Source organism: Bactrocera tryoni, chromosome 3, assembly GCF_016617805.1.
Source record: "Bactrocera tryoni isolate S06 chromosome 3, CSIRO_BtryS06_freeze2, whole genome shotgun sequence".
Lineage (NCBI taxonomy): Eukaryota > Metazoa > Arthropoda > Insecta > Diptera > Tephritidae > Bactrocera > Bactrocera tryoni.
The window spans coordinates 61,039,877-61,053,843 of record NC_052501.1 but is presented as its reverse complement, the minus strand read 5'-3'; positions in this window follow the sequence as shown (position 1 = coordinate 61,053,843).

Sequence of the window (13,967 nt, the reverse complement as noted above, 5' to 3'; positions counted from 1 at the left end):
ACACTCTACTCTTAAACAACCTAAGCAGAAGAAAGCTAAGAAAACAGTGAATGCTTACAATTTATACAAAAAACATAACCCAGCAAGACAACTAAATATAGACGAAACAACTACAACTACAACAATAAGTTAAATAAGAAAATGCCTAAATGAGTTTCCGTCCATTATAAACAGACCTTAAATTTTTATGCATGTGAAGGAAAATCAAACCAATTCGTGAAAAAATGTAATTTTATTAAACAAAAAACGTAAATATAAAATGTAATGAACAAACGGGAAATAAAATAAATGTTAATAGAAATAAAAATACAATTCAAAAGAAAAAATTCAAAAATTGAGAGCGAACGGTATAATATAAGAGTAGGGTTAAAGAAATATTAAAAAGTTATTGCGTCGAAATATTGCAAAGTAAAATTTAATAAAATAAAACTTAACAAAAAAATAAAATAAATAAAAGACGTATTGCAAAAATATGCCAAGACATAAATTAATCACAAAAACTGTTAAACGTTTCACTTAGCGGTGCAGAGAAATCTTTTTCAAAACTACACTAGAGTTATACACTGAGAAAATCAACCACAAACGTTTAAAATTTGTAAAACAGTTAGTTAAGCCAGTTAGCGGTAGTAGACCGTACAATAATTAGTTGGAGCAAGTAAGGGTTAAACGAAGGTAAAGAAACGGTGTGGTAGACTAAGCAAATTTAAGAAAAATATTACATTATATACATTAATATATAATATAAATGATAAAAAATATGCAACCACACAACAAGAAAACACACATTTTAACAGTTACTATTAATTTTAAAAATATTATTATTATAAATAGTGTGAACAGTACATAAAAGAAAACACATTATACATATAAACTAAAATAATTCTACAACTTAAACAATTTTGAAAATGTTTTATGTAAAAAAACGAAAATATTAAAACAAAAAATATATATATATTTAAAAATAAATACTACAAATATAAAAACATGTTCTAAAATTAGTATGTAAGTGAAAAAAGAAAGAATATACAGTTGTAAAGCGCGCACGAAGATAGAGATCATAAGCGAATAAGAGCGTATGCAAGAGCGAGCGAAGTAGCGGTTTCAATTTTGAGTATACCGCTACACGAGTAATGGCAGTGTGTGAACAGTGCTTAGGTGCTACACTGCGCGAAATGTGTTTGTAAATTAAGGTTTATTGACGCCGTAGGTACATTTTTTAAACGATTTTTGCAAGCAAACGTAAATAAGTGTGGTTAAGCAGAGAATATTTGCGAGAATGTCTACAATATGTTCCTTTTAGTATTCAGAAAAATAAAAACACAAAATGAAATAAAAAATAAAATAAAAGAAAAATGAAATACAAATGCAATAAACACTTCCTTTTTCGAACAAAATACAAATAAGTAAACAATAACAAATAGCAAAAACAATACACAAAGTAGGCAATAGTCATTGAACACTAAGAAAATACCGTTATTTTCATTGCATCCTAATTTTTTTTCTATTTATTTAAGCCATTCATTTTCAAATCACGCGCCAACAAACAGTTACAAATAACAGAGAGAAATTGAAAATTTTAAATCAATAGACATTGCGCATTAAAAAAACGAAGAGAGAGCGGAGAGAACAGTGAGCGCAATTCGCGAGCGGCGCACGTAGAGACGCGCAAACAATGTAAACTAAAACGAAACTTTTATTTGCCTTAAAGTTTTATTAAAAAACACAATATATTATTAAATTAAATACTAGTAGTGATTAACGGTAGTTTACGCAGAGGGCAAAGGGAGAAAAATTAAGCAGAGGGTGCGCAGCAAACGCGAACATAAATTATTTCAATTTTAATAACTTTAGCAATAGTTTGAAAGCGGGATACTGGAGTTGTTGGGGAAGACTTGCTAACCACAAGAGCGTAACGACAAAGAGCGCAAGAGAGTAGACAGTATGGAAAGCAAAGCGTAGCAAGCGAGCTACGCGCTTGGAGAAGCAATGCGCCGACTAACGAGTACAGAGCAGAGAGTACAGCAGCGCAAAGCAAGCAGAGTGTGCCAGCGCAGTAGGTAGTAGTAGCAAGAGAAAGTGATAGGAGTTGCACATGCGAAGTAAGCAAAATATGCAATGCGCTTATGCGCTCAGCGCAAGCAAGCGAGATATGCGCACTGAAATGTGTTGCTTTGAGTATGTGAATAAACGCTGAATTTTTTTTATTAAGATCAAACTAAGATGGAAACAATTTACCAATTAATTAGTAGTTTAATTGAAACAAGAAATTTACATAAATTACTTAAGATTAAGTGAAGGGAAGTGACGTTTAGTTGTAAACAAACGATAAAAGTGTAAGCGTATGTGAGCAACTGTAAGTGAGCGACCGCGCATGCGCAGAGCCGTAGCGTGAGCGTAGCACGCATTAAACGAAAATGTAAGAGAAAATTAATTGCATTAGGAAGTATAGCAACAAAACACGAAACAGTTTTAAAAGTAGTCTTTTTTCAAAAGGAAAATAAAAACATAAAACATTTTGAGATAAAATAAGAAGAAAACAAAAAAAATAGTGAAAACGGGATTGTAATTAAATTGTAAGTCAAATATACATACATAGTAAGTTAATCAATTAAATTGTTAATTGATAGTAAGTACATGGAGCAGCAGAAATATACATACATAACTACGTAGTAAATGTAAGAGAGTTGATTCTTTGGTTTTTTAAACACACCTACTCATTTTTACATTTTTAAGCCACACTCATTTTTTAATTATTATATACACATGTATTTATATATGTAGATATACATTTATGTATTAATAGTATATACCATTTTTTCCTACATACCTACATACAATAAGTGACAGAAACTTTTTTCATGCATTAAATATATTAATAAAAGGGAACCGTTAGTGTTGAAAATACAAAAAACAAAAAACAAAACAAAACCGTTGTGATGAAAGCAAGTAGCAAATAATAAATTTAAATACATATACTTAATTAAACATCCTTCCCAATAGCAAAGTACGAAGTGCAAGTATTTCTCATTGCATACTTTTAAGCGCGCAGTGAAAGTTGTTATTAATTTTAACTATTTTTTTGAATTTTTTGTAGCTTTTGTTTTTATTTCATATTAAAGTAGTGTTGATATTTTTACAATAATTTTGCAAAGTATTCATATTCAAGCATTTGTTTTTGACAATGTAGTGTTACAAGTGTTACAATAACAATTTTGAATTCAGGTGATAAAATCAACGAATTTCCTGCCTACCCAGAACATTTACTATACAAAACAAAAACCAATTGATTTCGCAAACCTCTTTAGTTTAAGCTTAAGTGTAGTGAAAGTATTTAATTTTTTGTTATTTATTTAATATTAATATTTTTTTAAACAATTTATTTAATATTATCTTTGTTTTGTGATAAAGCCAGCAAGCAAATTGTAAGCAAATGTTAAGTTACAAATTTTAGCAGCAACCCCTATGTCTACAATACGCGCACTATTTCATTTACAGTATGTGCAAGCAGTATACATACATGGCACTTTTTTATTCAATAAACTGTAAGTGTCATAGTTGAGGGGAAAGGAAAACAATTTTCAAAAGTAAAAATACAAAAAAAATAACAAAAAATGTAAAAAAAAAATGTTAGTTTTAAGCCAACACTTACACACAGACACACTTTAAAGCCGACACGCGCAGCTAGCGCATGCGCGCCCACTACTTCCCGCGCGCAGTGTACATCCAAATGTTCAAGTATGTGTGCGTTATTTATGAGCGCTCACTGTCGGCGCAAATTCGTTTATTACTCCTACTAAAATACACATAAACACCAACCAACACACACACACACACTTATAAAAAAGTTAATAAATTTTTTAAACAAAAATTAAAAAATAGAAACTAAAAAACAATTAAATAAATAATAATATTACAAATATGAACGAAAGTTAAGTAACACAAGAATATTGAAAATATGAGACAAAAATAAAAACAAAAACATTATTACTATTATTATATATTGTAATGAAATTTAGTTATTATATTTAATAAATAAAATTTAAAAAAACACAACAACAACAAATGAATATGTATAAAAATTTAAAATACGAAATCAGAACAAGAGCAACAGAAACAACAAGAAATATTAAACTAGTTATTTAAAAAGTAAAAGGAAGGAAAACTGAGAAAAATCAATAAAAAAAAATTAAAACACAACAAAAAAGAATGCAAAAAATTAGTCTTTATTTAAATTTGCTACTGGGGAACTCAGCGAGGCGCAAAGATGGTGAGTAACATAGGCTTCCTCTGTTATCCACTATTAACACCCAAAGAAGTAGGAAAAGCAGAACATTGTAGAGAGAAAAAATTATAGCAGAGACGAACTATAAACGATACCTATTCCATGACTAATTGAGAATACGATAAGTTCAGGATAAAATTCTCGCAACGCCGGAAATTGTTCTAGAAATAGTTTAGCTATTGAGAAAAGAGAAAAAAACTATAGAGAGCAAATATATATACATATATATGATCAAATGTGATAATTTAGGTTGGATTAAATTACGTTGCCTTGTACTTGACTTTTCTACAGTATACGCGATCTGTACGCCCCATTCTGCGGGCGTATGCCGCCACCAAAGACCCGTGAGTATTCCAATCATGTTTCCACAATCCTTTCTAAAGGGTTTTCGAATAGGGATGATATGATTTCGTGTATCGTTTCGCTTATTTTTAATATGTCATCATCTGTGCTTTTTTCATTGTATTCAGTAATGTTTACAATTTCATCATGGATATACGCATTATATGCAAGAACGACGTTTACAAACTATTCAATTTTATTATCATTATTGTTTTCTAATTACAACTTTCCGTGCGCTTTTGCCATTTTATGGTCGTAGTAATCGTCCACCTGTGCTCGCTAGTCGTCGAATTGTTGAAAAGTACAATTTCTTAATGTTCAAGTACCAATAAGAGCCAACTGTTGCTGAAGACCTCAATTTGTCGATTCCAAGATGTTTTCAACAATTCGAACTGGCTTAAACCATAACCTGGCGGATTTTGAGCAAAGATTTGGGCTTATATCCATATAAGATTTTTCTCACTCAAGAACTGAAGCCATTGGACCACCGTAAACGTCGTGAATTTGCTGAGTTTGCCTTGGAACAACTTAAAAACGATGACGATTCTTTTAAGAAAATCATCCTCTCCAATGAAGCACACTTTCATCTGAGAGGAGCGGTAAATTAACAATACTTCGAATAAAATTCACCAACAGTTCGTGAACAACCATTACATTCACCTAAATTGTCAGTTTGGTTTGGTTTTTAGGCTGTTGGAAGAATGGGTCCGTATTTTTTTCAAAAGAAACCTGGGGAAACCGTCACTATCAATGGAGAGTGGTATAGATTGATCATAACCAAATTTCTATTGCCGGAATTGGAAGAAATTGATCTTGAAAGCATCTGATTACCACAAGCTGGTGCCACACAGCACGTGCAACAGCCGAATTATTGCAAGAAAAGTTTGGAGATTCGATTATTTCAAAAAACTGTGACACTGAATGGCATCCAAGAAGTTGTGATTAAACACCATTAGACTACTTCTGGTGAGAGTATTCAAAGTCATTGGACATTAGCAACAAACCATACTTTTCTCTCTCTTCAAGCTTTAGAAGTCAATATTGAACGTGATCTTCATGACATACGGTACGACTTGATTTAGTGGAATTAGTACTCAAGAAAAATTGAGATTGAATTCGTTCCTGCAAAAGAATTCTTGGGACAATTGAATAATGTTATATTTTTATTTGAAAGAAATCGTCACTTTTATTGGAAAACCCTGTAAAAGGAATGAATGAGAACTTTGTGTATTTTGGCATACCGCTTCGCACAAGATTTTTGCAGTTTAGCAACTCGGTAGATCGTTTCATCGCGTTTTGACTTTCCTTGCAATGCCCCAGTCCAGATCGTGGTAAAGACAATAAAAGACTTTGTGAGTGCTGGTCACGTTCAGATAACAGCAATCTCATTTTCATCGATGCTTTTTGGACCGTAAAGCCGCCTGTTCTTGGCGCCCCTGTCCACTGTTCCCCAGCATTTTAAGCATTTTAAGATACTTCTTGTCGATACGGAAACGCTCCGCGGCTTTCCCAATAGCAGAAATCTCTGCTTGATATGCACAACACTGGCCTGGCAGTTTAAAAGGCTACAACAGCTAATTCCGAGCAGTATATTGCCGCACAAACACTGTCCTCCATCCCTATAAATGTTTAATGTGATGAGTGCAGATGCTATGCCTTTACGCTAACCGTCCCTTTCTAAGTTTACTCTGAATCTACTTTCCCAATTGAAAAGTGGGATCATACAGCCGGGGCCGGCCAAACCGATGTTATACACTGAACTATGTCCGAAAGTTTATATGTAAATTCTTCTGCTGCCAGTAGTCATCCCACCGATTTTGACACGCTGTTATCAACGAAGAGATCTATGGGTAGCTGGTTCAGTACCTATTCAAGAGGAACCTTTGGGATAATTTTTATAGCTCCCTTCATGCACAGCGCAACAAGCCGCTGAATCATTTTCCGTGGGATATATTGGAGTTAAAGTCGTCGTGACACCGGCAGTTGTTCCAGAATGATTTTACTAAAACGCTTACATCTAGCTCTGGCAAAAGTAAAGTATCGGATATAAAATCACCACATTGTTTTCATACATCACTTACTAGTATAGTACGATCAGTACTAAAACAGAAACTGAGAATTATGGTTTCGTATGACGAAGGAAACCTCCGTATTCTTTCGTCATTTTTAATCAGAAGGCATTCTAAATTCATGCTCAGTTCTAAAGTTATCACAATGGTCGCTGAGGAAAACAGAAGACTTTCTATTTAGGAATAAGTCATAAGGGGTTTTTAAAATACACAATCTGCTCTTAAAGAATTAGATCTCCAGTAAATTACTACCTACACATTGTCCATAAAATTCTTGTGTCGTTTTGGACACCGGCACACGTCGACTCTGCAGGACATGGCAGGACAAACAGTTTCCAATGTCAGAAAATTTTATGTATACCCTAAACCGAGAATATGAAGTATGTCATTAAGTTGTAACACCTAGGTAGAAACGTCGGACACCCTATATATGTTATATTTAAATACTAATTATTTATATCATAACGAGTTGAATATACTAGGCGAACTAGTCCCTTAATTTTTGAGACATCGTTCTGAAATTTTGCACGTGTTAAGAGGCTGCTCATTTGCCGGAACGGCCTTTATCGGATCATTATATCATATAGCTGCCATACAAACTGAATGATCGGAAAAAAGTGTTTGTATGAAAAGCTTCTTTATTTGACGAGATAATTTTATCTATTCAAATACTTGTTTAATAAAGCCCGAAAGACCGAAATTCTAATGCTTTGCTTCAACTTGAATTTAGGTTTACACCTTGTAATAATGTTAAAAATTCTTCAAAAAGGCCTATCGACTTCATGGGAGCAATGGGTGTTAGAACAGGCATAACTTAGAGTATTTTTATTCGTGGTTCCTAAAATATAATTTGAGCATTAATAAATTAAAATGGGCGACAGATCTAGTACTACAGATAACCATATTTCGGGCCCCGGCGAAGTCAATCAGCCTCAACCCATTTGGGGATGTTTCGTCGTGGAGGCTAAATTTACCGACCGTAGTGCCAAATATACCTTCTTTGCCCACCCTGGCGTTAAAGTCGCCAAGCACGATTTTGACATCGTGGCGAGGGAAGCTCTCATAAGCGCGCTCCAAGCGCTCATAGAAGGCATCTTTGGTCACATCTTCCGTCGGGGCGTGGGCGCAAATCAGCGATATGTTGAAGAACCTCGCTTTGATGCGGATTGTGGCTAGACGTTCATTCACCGCAGTGAATGATAGTACTCGGCGACGGAGTCTCTCTCCCACCACGAATCCTACACCAAACTTGCGCTCCTTTATATGGCCACTGTAGTAAATGTCACAAGGACCTACTCGTCTCTGTCCTTGTCCCGTCCATCGCATTTCCTGGACGGCGGTGATGTCAGCCTTTGTCTTTACGAGGCCATCAACCAGCTGGGCAGCGGCACCTTCCCAATTAAGGGACCGGACATTCCAGGTGCATGCCCTCAATTCGTAGTCCTTATTTCGTTTGCCATGGTCGTCATCAAAAGGGGGGTCTCTCATCCGAGGCTGGTTGTAGCTCTTCACTGCGGGTGTTTTTTACGTGGCGGGTCCCAAACCCAGCGCACAACCCTTGTAGGGAATGTTTCGCCTTCTCACTTTAGCTCGCCTTCGAACGGATGTTCTTAGGCTACCCAGAGGATACTTGGTCAAAGACCGGAAGTAGTGAGCTGCTTGAGCCATGTGTAAAAGAATCGTTTCTGGCCACTCCCAAGTGAATGGCGATCAGAGAACTTTCCTCACTTGCGTGAACTTCTACACATGACTCCATCCTCCAAATATGGTTATCTGTAGTACTAGATTCCAGCATAAAAAGATTCATCAAGCTACCTGGCTGTCTCCGGATCGAAAAAACTACCAACCAGATCGATCATTTGTGATAGATGGAAGACACGTCTCCAGTGTTTTAGATGTGCGTGCGCTCCGAGGTCCTAAAATCGACTCGGACTACTATCTTGTTGCAGCCAAGATTCGCACCCGCCTCTGTGCAGCAAAAAACGCACATCAACAAACACAAGGAAGGTTCGACGTCGAGAAGCTGCAATCACAACAGACAGCCGAACGATTTTCTACTCGGCTTGCACTCCTGAGAGCACTCGTAAACAACTCGGTATAAGGGAACTGTGGGACGGCATTTCAAATTCCTTACGTACAGCTGCAACCGAAGCCATTGGTTTTCGGAAAGTGCAAAAGAACAGCTGGTACGACGAGGAGTGCCGTGTCGCAGCGGAGAGAAAACAGGCTGCCTACCTCGCAACGCTACGATCGACCACTACACGTGCGGGATGGGATAGATACCGAGAGTTGAAGAGGGAAGCGAGGCGCATTTGTAGACAGAAAAAGAAAGAGGCTGAAATGCGTGAGTACGAGGAGCTTGATAAGCTGGCCGACAGGGGTAATGCTCGAAAATTCTACGAAAAAATGCGGCGGCTTACAGAAGGTTTCAGGACCGGAGCATACTCTTGTAGAACCCCCAAAGGTGATCTAGTCACCGATGCCCAGAGCATACTTAGATTATGGAGGGAACACTTCCCCAGCCTGTTGGATGGCAGTGAATGCACAACACCAGGAGAAGGTGAACCCGATTCCCCAATCGATGACGATGGAGCAGACGTTCCATTACTCGACCATGAAGAAGTTCGAATAGCAATTGCCCGCCTGAAGAACAACAAAGCGGCAGGGGCCGACGGATTGCCGGCCGAGCTATTCAAACACGGCGGCGAAGAACTGATAAGGTGCATGCATCAGCTTCTTTGTAAAATATGGTCGGACGAAAGCATGCCCAACGATTGGAATTTAAGTGTGCTATGCCCAATCCATAAAAAAGGAGACCCCACAATCTGCGCCAACTACCGTGGGATTAGCCTCCTCAACATCGCATATAAGGTTCTATCGAGCGTATTGTTTGAAAGATTAAAGCCCACCGTCAACAAACTGATGGGACCTTATCAGTGTGGCTTTAGACCAGGCAAATCAACAACCGACCAGATATTCATCATGCGCCAAATCTTGGAAAAGACCCGTGAAAGAAGAATCGACACACACCACCTCTTCGTCGATTTCAAAGCTGCTTTCGACAGCACGAAAAGGAGCTGCCTTTATGCCGCGATGTCTGAATTTGGTATCCCCGCAAAACTAATACGGCTGTGTAAATTGACGTTGAGTAACACCAAAAGCTCCGTCAGGATCGGGAAGGACCTCTCCGAGCCGTTCGATACCAAACGAGGTTTCAGACAAGGCGATTCCCTATCGTGCGACTTTTTCAACCTGCTTTTGGAGAAAATAGTTCGAGCCGCAGAACTAAATAGAGAAGGTACCATCTTCTATAAGAGTGTACAGCTGTTATGGCGTATGCCGATGATATTGATATCATCGGCCTCAACACCGCGCCGTTAGTTCTGCTTTCTCCAGGCTGGACAAGGAAGCACAGAAAATGGGTCTGGCAGTGAACGAGGGCAAGACGAAATATCTCCTGTCATCAAACAAACAGTCGTCGCACTCGCGACTTGGCTCTCACGTTACTGTTGACAGTCATATCTGTGAAGTTGTAAATAATTTCGTCTATCTTGGAACCAGCGTAAACACCACCAACAATGTCAGCCTAGAAATCCAACGCAGGATAACTCTTGCCAACAGGTGCTACTTCGGACTGAGTAGGCAATTGAGAAGCAAAATCCTCTCTCGACAAACAAAAGCAAACTCTATAAGTCACTCATAATTCCCGTCCTGCTGTATGGTGCAGAGTCTTGGACGATGTCAACAACGGATGAGTCGACGTTGCGAGTTTTCGAGAGAAAAGCTCTGCGAAAGATTTATGGTCCTTTGCGCGTTAGCCACGGCGAATATCGCATTCGATGGAACGATGAGCTGTACGAGATATACGACGACATCGACATAGTTCAGCGAATTAAAAGACAGCGGCTACGCTGGCTAGGTCATGTTGTCCGGATGGACGAAAACACTCCAGCTCTGAAAATATTCGACGCAGTCCCCGCCGGGGGAAGCAGAGGAAGAGGAAGACCTCCACTCCGTTGGAAGGACCAAGTGGAGAAGGACCTGGCTTCGCTTGGAATATCCAATTGGCGCCACGTAGCGAAAAGAAGAAACGTCTGGCGCGCTGTTGTTAACTCGGCTATAATCGCTTAAGCGGTTTCTACGCCAATTAAGAAGAAGAAGGGCGTCAGATACCCACATACATAATAGAGCCACCATTTGGATCACCCTTCATCTTCCTTTATTTGCTTTTAGGTACGGTCTTTTGAGAGCATTGCCCACGAAGCTATTTGTCAGGCAATGAAGCGCATGTGAAATGCATTTTTTTTTATTTAAAATAAACAACACCAAAGATAACAAATAACACCTCACACTCATAGTCACACATGAATACACACATATACATGCATACATAGGTCCAAACACCCATGTAAGTAAACATCTCTTCATCTTACATATTATATAACTTATTCATGGCAACCACAAAGCAGCCCACAAACCAACACTGAAAATTAAAATATGATTTTGTAGAAGGTACAACAACAACACAAATAAAACACATGTCTAATATCACATACGCAATTGCATTAATGCTTACTCCCGCACACATTTGTCCCTGAACATTTTCTCTCCCATAAGTATTTGTGTCTATCGGTCTGCTGTTGTTATTTGTTATTGTTGCTCAAGTATGTGTTAAAAATAGAATAGTGCTAAATAAAATATTTACACACATCACTGAATAACACCTGCGGCCACAAAATACTGGCATACTGCTGACATAACGGCAGTGGTGAGATTAGAGAGTGGAGTGGAGCGTTTATGCATGCGGAGGTATGCCGAGGTCGTTTGAGAGGTTGGCCAGTGTACAAGAAGATAATGAGCGTGACGTATGCAGTGAATGTATATTTCATGAATATGTATTCTAGAAGATATAAAACGCATATAATTTAATGGTGTAACCAAGAGTTTAGCATTATTATTAAGATAAGTGTTGTCATCAGAATTTAAAATTAATTTCGGGGAAATAACCAACAAATTTCAGCCGAAAGGCCCATTTTTCGACCACTTTTTGCAGCAATTGGGTTGGAACGTCAGCAATAATCAGTGTTACCATACTAAAATATTTTACAAACTAAAACAAAAAAATATAAAGAAATATTATACCCTAAATACAGGGAACATAATCGTTGATAAACAAAAAAAAATATGTATATAAAAAATTTAAGCGGCCTGAAGGCCGCCCACGCAAAAAAGAGTTCTACGCGAAAAAAATCTGATACACCCTGGTATTGGACCTACCATGTTGTTGATTCTCGTATTTGGGGTATAAACTGTTCACTTTACTACAAATGATGTCGATAAGGTAACACTGATTATTTGACAGTTTGTAATTCATTTGTTATTCTTAAATAATCATAATTCAACAATAATTTAAATGTATATTAAAAGCTATTTTTGCACAATATTATATAAAATAAATGTGTACAAATGAATTAGTGAAGTGTTTGTGGATATAAAAGTGAAAAATATAAGTGCAAAATTAATTTTATATATGTGACCTGGTCTACGGAAAGGGGGCTTAGGTGTCAAAATCCATTTTCACTTTTTAGTTGATTCGGATGGAAGATGAGATGCTTTTCTGCTGTTTCCCAGAAAACTAGTTTTCGCACGTTAGCTCCCTTTTCGTAGACCAGGTCACATATAGAAAATATGTAATAAAATATTGCAAATTTTCAACTTTAAACGCGAATATCTCGAAAACTATAAGCTTCCAGCGGCTAAAACTAAATATATCCTGGGTCAGGATACTCTCCTCTATCTGACGATATCCCTTTTATCCTTGAAATCCTGGGACGGTATACTAAATTCTTCCCCAATATTGTCAGCCGAGTATTGAAAGTATCGCGCGAACCGAACCATATTTTAGTAATAAAATTGCACGATTTGCAAACGTTGTTCCGGAATAAATCTGTTCATTAAGAAATGACAAACCAGAGCGAGTATAAATTAAGTATCAGTTGTCAAAAACAACAACTTCGAAAAAAGTGTTGCCTTATTGAAAACCACACGTGTGAATAGAGTGTCATTCTTTAAAGTTGCGCAGATAGTCTACGTGCATCCTTAATTCTTGTTCAAAACAGAAGGTCTTTAATTACTGGAACTTTTTGTTAAGGCATGTACATATATTATAGTAAATTATACTAGTTAAAGGTCAAACCTAAGCTTAGTGTCATGCATAATCCATACAAGTTTAGGATCCGCTTGCTACGCACCGACGGGTGAAAATTATAATACAGACCTTGTAATATAACTTTGGTCCAGCAGCGAGACAGTACAATAACAGGCAGAGAGAAAAGGTGAGGACGAATGTAGGAAGCTTTAGCTAAAAAAACATACCGGAACATCTAAATATAAACTTATACCTGGCTTGGTGCAAGAAACAACGACATTGCCTACAAATAGCTAATTCAACTTTGAAGTCGGCTTCGGAAACAATTATCTATTATGGAAACTGAAATGGGGATGCCAGATTAATTTTCCGAAAACTGAGGAAGCTGGCCTAAAATGATAATCTAATCAATCCTCAGGATTTTTTTTTTGCTTACTAAATGGGTAGAAGCTTAATGATAGCCAAATGTCACATTGGTCCGTTGTCAGCGGTTCCGACAAATGAGTAGCTTCTTTTGAAGAAATGGACATTTCATACCGATACCTCAAAGATAAAGATACGGATAAAGGCAAAGATAAAGATAAAGATAAAGATAAAGATAAAGATAAAGATAAAGATAAAGATAATGATAAAGATAAAGATAAAGATAAAGATAAAGATAAAGATAAAGATAAAGATAAAGATAAAGATAAAGATAAAGATAAAGATAAAGATAAAGATAAAGATAAAGATAAAGATAAAGATAAAGATAAAGATAAAGATAAAGATAAAGATAAAGATAAAGATAAAGATAAAGATAAAGATAAAGATAAAGATAAAAATAACAATAAAGATAAAGGTATATGCAGAAAGACTTATACGGCTAGATCGATAGAGTTCGCCATGCTGTTATATATACATACATATACATATATGTATATTTTTTATAGCATCTCTAACATGTCTTTCTTAGTGTTATAAACTTCGTGGCGAACATAATATATCCTGTTCAGGGTATAAAAGAATAATTATTTGTATAATATATAGTATAGTAAAATATTTTTTCATTTGCCGGCATTTTCGAAGTTAGTAAAAATATTTCTGTAAAAGCGATAATAATTAATGTGGCATGTACTGAAATATTTCT